Genomic DNA, 9,886 nt, shown 5'->3' with positions numbered 1-9,886 from the left:
AGAATAATATAGATAAATCATGAAGTAAGCAATCTGCTGAAGCAGACACGTAAAACCTTCTCTTCTATATAATAGTAAAAAAATATAAAATGAAATGAAAAAAAAAACCACAGAATTCTCTATATCAGCATATTTGGATTATTTGTACTACATGATGTGTTTCCCCATAAAATGATGATCTTTACATTACTATAATATTACTATAGTGGTGAACAACTCCTCAAAGCACCCTTCGACTGCCAGCTTGGAGTTATTTCCGTCATTTTAAATAGCTTCTTAAGGGTCATTTCCGTCATTTTGATAGGGCCAACCTTCAACTTTTCTTCATTATTTACACCCTTTTTTTATTTGTCTTGTTTACACTGCCTTTCACTAAATATAAATAAAACTTTTCTCATTAATTAACTATTAACTACTCCATCATCTCCTTCTTCTTCTTTCATTGCACGGTTGCTTTTTTTGGTGTTTATAGTGTTTTTTGAATTTAATTTGGTTTGGATTTACAAATTGTTAACTTAATTAGGTAGTTCATATTGGATTCTTGGAACTTTGGTAGATGTTTTGTTGCTAAAAAGGGTGCTTTTTATGGTGTCTATTGTTGGATTTAGTTGTAAAGATTATATTTTCGCTTAGTATTTGGTAGCAAGAGGCAATAATTGGTAGTTTTATTTGGTTGAAAGTTGGAAAAAGTCGTTTCTGTAGCTCAAATAAATTCCCCCCCTCTATTGTACACTTGAATTTGGTGGGTTTTGAAAAATTTTCTACAAATTTGAGCTGAATTAGGAAGTGCAGTTTGAAAAATTCGACAAGAATCAAGTGTTATTCCGTAAGAGGTGGCGGGTTTGGATTTTGCGAAAGATAAAAAGTTTGAGCCGTTGAAAGTTTTAGCTAATTTTCATGATGAAGTTGTGTAGGCTAAAGGAACTGTTGCTTCAAGGACTGTTGTTAGATTTGGTTATAGAAAATCTAAGCTGGCTTTGGTAAACATTAGTATTCTTCCAGTTCAATTCTATAAAGCAAATCTTGATTATGGTTGTGTACTTGGTTAAGTGCTTTTCTATGTTTTTTGTTCTTGTAGATTTTTGTTTTATTCTGTTTGTTGTATGTAGGTATTTGCAAACTTGTTGGTTGATCCATATCAAATAATGATGGCTAATGTTGCAACTGCATTAAGGAAGATTCGGGTACGAAATTGAGGTACTAACAGCTGCTATGAAGTTAGTTAAGTGTTGGAACCGATGTGAAAGTTAAAGAATGTTTGGTTGTTTTGCTCCGAGAAGCTTACAATTTATTTTTTGAATTGTTGGGAGAGAAAAACCTCCTGTTGCTGGAATCATAAATCCTGATTTTGAGGGATTCCAGAAACTCTTCTTCGGTCACAAGGAAATTGCAATCCCAATACATTCAACGTGCGTCAGTTTAGTTCTTTTCGTTCTCATTTTTTAATTTCTCTTATTGTTGAGTTCTTAAATTTGTATCCTGTCAGTTTTTAATCAAGTGTTTACCATCACGTCAAAAGCTATAACTCAGGCTTTTAGATGAGACACTCACATGCTTCAATATGGTACTGGCACAGACATTCATCTAGAAATATACCATGTTATTGGTCTTAAACTTTTACAATCAACCAACTAAAGATAAACTACAGTGGATATACTTGAAATTCGTCTTCCTTATAAACCTTCTTCATATTGGTTTTGTGTAGTGGCAAACTTTGTGTAATCGTACCAAACTCACTTTTATAACCAGTTTTAATACTTTCTGCAGAGTTGAAGCTGCCTATGCTGCACATCCACAGCTGGTGTATTTATATACAACAACAACATACCCAGTGTATTCCCACCTAGTGGGATCTGGGGAGGATAGAGTGTACGTAGACCATACCACTACCTCAAGAGAAGTAGAGAGGCTGTTTTCGATAGACCCCCGACTTAGGACCAATAACAGTATAACCAATACAAAAAGTAAGCGCATATAAACTAGTATGGTACACAAAACAAACTAACAGTACAACAAACACAAAAGATAAGTGCATAATAAACTAGTACGGGATGCAAAAAGCCAACATCACTAGCCCCAAAAACTACAGCCACAACACTACGAACCAGAAACTCCAGAACCAAAGGAGCACTCCCCTATTACTACCGCCGCGCTCCCACCCCCTAACCCTCTATCCTAATCTGTTTCCTCCACACCTTTCTATTAAGGGTCATGTCCTCTGTAAGCTGTAATTGCTCCATATCATGCCTAATCACCTTCCTCCAATTTTTCTTCGGTCTACCTCTAGCTTGCCTAAAACCATCCATAGCCAGAGTCTAACACCTCCGCACTGGAGCATTAGGGCCCCTCCTCATCACATGCCCGAACTAACGTAGCCTCACTTCTCGCAACTTATACTCTATCGAGGCAACTCTCACCTTCTTCCGAATAATCTCATTCCTCACCCTATCTTTCCTGGTATGTCCACACATCCATCGCAATATTCGCATCTCTGCCACCTTTACGTTTTGGATGTGGGAGTTCTTAACTAGCCAACACTCCGCTCCATACAACATAGTCGTTTGGACTACCACTCTGTAGAACTTACCTTTAAGCTTCGGGGGCACCTTCTTATCACAAAGGACTCCCGAAGCGATCTTCCACTTCAACCACCCTGCCCCAATACGATGCGTGACATCCTCGTCAATCTCACCATTACCTGTTTTATGAAATTATCTCAATAATTGTTTCTTTTAAATTAATGAAGATCAACGTACTGGTTGTAGGTAGAATTATTCTTTAACAATCACAATTATTGTCCTCAATTTGATAAGACCTCTTGCTACTTGGGAAAGAACATTCTGGAAAAAGAACAATGGGATTTCATTATTGTAGAGTTTGAGCTCCAGGTGTCTCATTGAAGGCTCTATGGGCACGACGTCGATTTTTAATTCCCCCCACTCTTTTGCCTTCTTCTCTCCATTTGAAACTAAGGTCTATGGCACTTCACTGCTCGGAGTAGTGAAGAAATAAAGAGATCTATCATTTTTTTTCTTCGACTTCAACATCATTCTTCCTGATAAGTTTTTCTTTACGTCCACTGTATTACTCAAGTTTTGGTTTCATTAGCTTTTCGGTGTTGGGATCTTTTGTTCCGATGAATTTTGTTGGCGGCCTTTGTTTTCTAAAAATTGGGCAACTTTTGCTGCCGAATTTTGATTGTGGGTTTTTCCTTTGGAGTGTTACTTAGCTTTTACTGCTAAATTTTGTGGGTGATTTGGGTTTTAAGTAGCTTTTACAGTTGAATTTTGACGCTTTGGCTTTGGAAGTCTTGCCTGTTGCTAGATAACTCTTATGATTTTTTTCAGAGTACCCTTACAGTTTGACGAGCAACAAGGTTTGTAGACTCTCCAGAGGGATTTGCCTGTAAGTACGTTATTTTACGCTTGCACTGTTGCTTCCTTTTTCTTTCAACGATGAAAATTGTAGATGAACATATTTGGAAAGTTCTGTGGCATGTATGATGTAACAACAAAAAGTAAATTGCTACAAAATAATTGAACATACAACAAATGTTCCGTAAAGATTTTCAATCCTAATGTCTCCTCCATATACAAGAAAGCTCTTTAATTGGCAGTTTCTCCTGATTTGACATCAAAAGATTGGTATAAGCTCCTGTAATACCTCGAAGATTTCTAGCAAATTTCGTCCCAAGAATGCTTAGTATTAGCTTCTAAAGTGAATGATAATTATTCTATGAGGAATTTTCAAGATTTTCACTTTTTGTCATGTGAAAAATTCAATAAGCTTTCTATCAATATATGATTCGCTTAAATCTGATAATCGGGTAAGAAGTTATGACTATTTCAAGTTTCCGTCGTAAAACAGCACCATATTAGTCAGTGGCGCGCCACGCCACAAGAGGAAATGGCATTTGGCAATTTCCAGTAGGTGTCTGCGATTATGGCGCGTCGCGTCAGCACTCAAATTCAGAATTATCCTTTTTCCAGTGTTTTAGCGCGATTTCCCCCGCGTCGCGCCAAAGTTCCAGGTCATGAAGGAAGAGGCAACGCGATGGCTCTGCGTCGCGCCATCCCTCAATTTCCCAATTGTCAATTTCTAGTGACAGCGCGATAACGCTGCGTCGCGCCAGGGGTCCAGTTCAGGAAAATTTTACTGAAATTAAATGACGCGTTTAGGGTTAAAAGGGTCAATTTCCTACTCATATTTAAACCCAATAACACGTGATTTAGCCATTCTTGACCCAAAACATACTATTTTCTCTCAAGTTCTCTCAAGAACAAGCTAGGGTTTCATAGAAGATCCAATTTCAAGAAAGTTTCACCGTCAATCTTCACGAAACCACGAACTAAGGTATGCGTAGTGTTCATTCATGGAATCCTTTCGTCCATGAAGCCCAAGAATCTCTTTTCTAAGTTTAAGCTTATGGATTTCTTTATGAATTTCATGTTGGGTTAGTTTTGTTTATGTTGAGAATGATCAATTGAATTTAAATCCATGTTGGGTGATCAATTTTATGTGGAATTGATTTGTATAGATGTATATTCATGTGAACCTATGAATAAACCCTAGGATGATGAAATTAGAGATGAATCATAATGATTAATTGTTGTATAAAGTTGTCTACATGTGTTATGCCTACCATGTGTTTGATTAAATGTCTAGATGAAGGAACAATCCCCAACTAGTATGATATCATGAAATCCCCATGTATGTACAAGTTATGCCTATCACATGTTTTGATGGAGTGCTTCTATAAATGTATTATGGATTATGATGTTAGTTATATGTTCAAGTAAGTTATGCTTGGTCAGTTACATTCCATCGAGTCCTGGGGGTACTTGTACCCGAAACATTAGTTGTGTACCTAGAGCCATGTCATGTTTTCATGATACTCTCAGTCAAGCTATGAATCCTTAGACTTCAGATAGTCTTATGACTCAAGAAAAATCTCCATGATCTCATGACTCAGTCAGTTGTCAGATATCAGTAGTATTCAGCCAGTCAATGGAACTTAGTAACTCAGCTCATGTTCAGTTCAGTAAATCATGTTCAGTGTCCATTCAGATAGGAGTAGGAATTAGCACCGAGTGAACCCAAGGATGGGGACACATACTATCAGATGAGGATGTGATCCTTAGAAGTCATCTTTGCGTTCCAGAATTATGTAGCCAGCATAGGTTGAGACATTAACACTGTCCGATGAGGGTTGATGAGGTGGATAAGCACTGTCAGATAAGGGCTTGGTATTGACACCTTTCCAATTAGAGTTACAGATTGGACCCTAACTCAGACATAATGGCGTATCAGGGGCATGTCGGTTAAATACTACCTCCCACAGTCTCAGTATCAATCTCAGTAAAAGAACTCAGATAGTTCTTCAGAATTCAAGGCTGTCAGATACAATCAACTCAGACACAGTACGAAACTCAAATAGTTCCATCAGATTCAGGACTGTCAGATACAGTCACCCATGTTATCAGTTACATTCAGATACAACTATTTATGCTATCAGTTATTAGTATGTCATGTCATCAGTATTCAGATTCAGTAATCACGATATCACAGTGTCAATTACAGTTATGTATTTATGTGTGCATTCTCGCATTCATGTTAGACAGTCAGCTAGCATTATTCATGCATGTTAACCCTTGCATTAGCCTACCACACATGTATACTCAATACATTTCATTGTACTGACGCATTTACGCTATGGTGCTTTCTTTTTATGTTACACCATAGGTTCAGAGACACGAGTTCCAGATCAACAGTAGATTCTAGTCTCAGCAGTCAGAATAGAAGTGAGTCCTCATCCTTTGAGGACATGATTATTTTGCCACTATTTCATTGATTAGTTATCAGTTGGAGTTAGTTGGGGACATGTCCCATCAACTCCTTATTCAGATTATTCAGACAGTAGAGACTTTCAGACTAGATGCAGACTATTGTGTTTCAGACTTCAGTGTTTACAGATTTTTTTTGGGTATTGTATTACCCCACAGATGTTATATCATTCAGATTATGTCCAGTATTGAACTTTTTGGCCTTTCAGTACATGTTTCCGCATTATTATGTCATATTATGCAGTGTACACATACAAATATCAGTCATGGGTTGGCTTGTGGTCCTTCAGGGTCATAAGCACCGTGTAGCGTTCCGGTTCAACAAATTGGGGCGTTACAGCTCCTTATACAAGAACGCTCCTTAATTGACAGTTTCTCCTAATTTTGACATCAAAAGATTGGTATAAGCTATATTAGCTCGCTGATTCCCATTCATGTCAGGTGATTTTCCTTGGTGTTAACTATCAGCAAGTGACAGTGAAGGTAGAGCAAAATGACTGGAAGTATGCGACTAATACGTGAGTTCTGTGATCTCTTGGTTTTATCGGAGAAAGCCTCAAAGACCAAAGTTTTAAGTTTGTGGTTCCGGTTGGACGTCTTGTCAATGAACTTGATAAATATTTTGCTTCGATATCTTACGCATCTTGATATGCTAAATTGAACAACTTTGAGGATAAATTTAATGCTTATTTTGGTATCTCATGAATATTTAATTTAATATATGTATTGCGGTATCAGGTAGTTCACATGTAAATGGTCATGAAAATGCAACAGCAAAGCACCACAGGTGATGAAGGAGTGGTGGTATTTCGAAACAAACCATTTAGTGGTAATGAATTTGGAGAGGGCGGGGGCGATACACATCAAAAGTTTACTACTTGCAGAGGTAACTTGAGTTCAAATTTTATTAATAAGTTATGTTTATTATTGCAATATTCTGTCTTGAATTAATTGAGTCAGCAGTTATTGTAAGTTAAGTACTTTGGAGTTTGGAGATGGTTGTTCTGTCATAAGAAACCTATTTACTGGTTATTGTGGAGGCATAATCTTAAAATTTAATTTTTATGGGGTAAAAAGTAGCTATAGAAGCTTTTTAAATTTTTATGAGGTAAAAGGTAGCGATAGAAGCTTTTTCTTGATAGTCATGGTGTCCGGTCCAGCTCATGATGCACTTCAACTAATCCCGAGGGATACCTGCCACCTCCCATCTGCAACCTCAGGTACCAGGTAAATCTGTCCACCAAGTTAGGATAAATGGGAAGAAATCACCTGTTAATTTTTTGCTCCAGTACTCTTTGTGAAGTCATATGAAGATAATTTTGCATGCAAGATGATTTTGGTTAGGATGTGATGCAGACCTTAAACCCGAGATTCCTGTACTCTTCTCGGAGTAGATAGATTTTTGGGGTTTTCGTTTTTCCCCAGTTAAATTGATGTCAAAGTAAGCATTTTGGTATTTTATTCAGTCACTGAGTTAATGGTTAAGACATCATATATTTCTAGTGTTCCATGAGGTTGTTCCTTGGAATAAGCAACTATTTCGTAGTATGAAGAAGATTATCCGTAAATGCTGATTTTTTGTTAGTTCGAACCGATAATTAAACTTTAAGAATGGATGCTCCACTGAAGAAACCTCAAGATAATGGACAGAAAACCTTAAATCAGATGACCTTTTGGCTAACAGGCTAAAAAACTGGGAGTGTCAACACAGATATAGAGAAAGGAAACGTGTTAAAGCTGATACAATGAAGGTGTTGGGCGCAAACCAACTAGCTTCATTATCGGTGGAGGTGCCTGTAATTGTTGCTGCTCAGGATAGTGCACAGCCAGTGAATGCTGCTCCTCTGGACTCTTCGGCTTCAGTAACAGTCACTCCGCTGGACTCCTGAATGTTGCTCCTCTGGATTCTTTGTTTCCTGTAAAAGTGGACTCTTCAATGCAGTGAATGTCGCTCCCCGGGCATATGTAATGCCAGTAGATGTTGCTTCTGCAGAATATGTGATGACAGTGCGTCCAAAATGCCCATGCAGTGAGACAAAATGAAGCTTGTACTAATGGTACAGTTTTACCAGAGTTAGCTTCAACTGGTGGAAGTATCAGCTTATCCCGAGTTGAACAGTCAGATGTAGCTTTGGGTGATGTTCTTGCTTCACCTATGACTGCATCAGAAAATAAAGGAACACCCAAATCTATTCCCAGCAGGAGAAATTGGAAAACGAAAACAGAGGCAAGAAATAAGATCTGAAATCGTAATGGGAATTTTGTTAGTATTTTTTTGGTGGGTTTTGTTTGTAACTGTCAGTTTTTGTATGGCACAGTTAGAACTAGATCAGAGTTTTTTGGGTTTAAATCTAATTTTAACATAAAAGTTGAAAGCGTGCGTCATTTGTCTTGATCTTTTATCTCCATGGTCACTGTTGTTGGGCTCATTTCAGTGAAAAAGAGTGAAAACAAGATGTGTTTGGGCGTAAAAATTTTAAATACAATTTTATAATTGTATTTAAAAAAGTGAAAATAAGTTTTATCTATTTTCACTTTTTTTACTCATATTTCTCTCACAAAAATTTAAAAATAACTTTAATTTATATTGATGGTCAAGCATAACATCAACTCCAAAAAATTATGATTTTCATGACCAAATGAAATCTTAAAAAGTGTTTTAAAAAAGATAAAAATTAATTAAGAAAAGCAATAAGTGAGAAGCTGGCACCCTAACTTTTTACCTTTTAATTTTTTTTTTTATGTTTGACCAAAACATTTATCTTTTTATCCCAAATATATATTTCCTGAATTCTAATAATATTTTGAACTTGTAGCCCTTAAATATATAATTTTTCTTTCTTTTTCTCGTTGACGCCTTTCTTCGTTTCTTCCCTCTAGTTTTCTCTTCATCTTTCTCTTTTGTTTTCAGCGAATCCATCATTACATCGGAAATTCGCTCAAAAAAATTATTTTAGAATTAAAAATTATAAATAATTCACCTTATTTATGATGTTAACAACTTTAAGAATATTTAAGTTATTTTTAACAACAAAAAAATGCTTAACATCACCTGTTTACCAAACATATCAACATTTCTTTTTTAATTTCACACTTTTATCTAAATACTTATCTGCTTAATTTATAAATATTTATTTTAAGCCTAAAAAACTATTTTTTAAATCTCTCCAAAGGGCTCTTACTAATTTTCTTATTTGATTAGGTAGAAACTTTTGTGATCCTTTAATTTTGGTTGATAATTCTCATCGTTTTCTATCTCTTTATCACTCCCATTTTGTATTTACTACATTTGTTGATTTTTTTGTATGATTAGATGGAAATTTTTGTGATTTGTCAATTTTGATTGACAGGCAATTCTCATTGTTTTCTAATTTCTACCTCTTATCAACTCCCATTTTGTATTTACAAATTTTCTTGATATTTTTTTTTATAACATAAAATTTTTTGTGATCTGTTAATTTTGGCTGAATAATTTTAATTTTCTATATAAATTATATATGTATTAAATTATAATTAAATTTTATTTCATATTTATAACTTTAAATTATTATTTCTAATACTCCTTTCATTTATTTTGACTTGACACACCATTAAAAAAAATAATTGATATGATTATTTTACTCCTCTATCTTCTATTAATTAATGCTTAATATTAACTATTGAAACGTAATTGGAGAATTTTATCAAATTCTAATTAAATATAATTCTACTCTGACTTTCAATTATTATTTTAATAGTATAAAACGGCTACAATTTGCCAATTCTTTTCACGTTTTTTTGGTTTAACATTTAATTCACTAAGTAGGGTCCATGTTCCCACCTAAATCCTAGAAACTGAAATTTCATCCGCCAAATCCCAAACCCCATTCTTCTTCAACATTGACATTTGACACGAATGGTATACTACATTTAGCGGGAATTTGGATTAAAAAGGACAAAAAAGTTATCTAATTAAGTGGAAGTTCTTTAAATTTTTTAATTAAGTGGGAGGGATAATTTTTTTTTGAGTTTTTTTTTTTTGAAGTTTTTTTCATCCCAATAAC

At 35.4% G+C, this 9,886-nt stretch overlaps 1 long non-coding RNA gene across 3 annotated transcripts; it reads left to right on the top strand.

The window, feature by feature from the left end:
* The first annotated feature begins 258 nt into the window (after positions 1-258).
* Positions 259-8,217, top strand: LOC107858957. 3 transcript variants are annotated; one of them, XR_007052214.1, is made up of 6 exons: positions 263-1,409; positions 1,768-1,869; positions 3,348-3,405; positions 6,285-6,361; positions 6,582-6,729; positions 7,528-8,217. It is a non-coding gene; the product is annotated as an uncharacterized LOC107858957 (long non-coding RNA). The 3 variants fall into 3 exon arrangements; XR_007052213.1 differs by lacking the exons at positions 6,285-6,361; positions 6,582-6,729; positions 7,528-8,217 and adding an exon at positions 5,743-6,056 and having other exon boundaries at positions 259-1,197; positions 1,768-3,405; XR_001671279.2 differs by lacking the exons at positions 1,768-1,869; positions 6,285-6,361; positions 6,582-6,729; positions 7,528-8,217 and adding an exon at positions 5,743-6,056 and having other exon boundaries at positions 274-1,197.
* Positions 8,218-9,886: the final 1,669 nt, after the last annotated feature.

Source organism: Capsicum annuum, chromosome 2 (genome assembly GCF_002878395.1).
Source record: "Capsicum annuum cultivar UCD-10X-F1 chromosome 2, UCD10Xv1.1, whole genome shotgun sequence".
Classification (NCBI taxonomy): Eukaryota; Viridiplantae; Streptophyta; class Magnoliopsida; order Solanales; family Solanaceae; genus Capsicum; species Capsicum annuum.
Note: the sequence above shows the minus strand (reverse complement) of the source record. Positions and strands in the feature narration are given on the sequence as shown.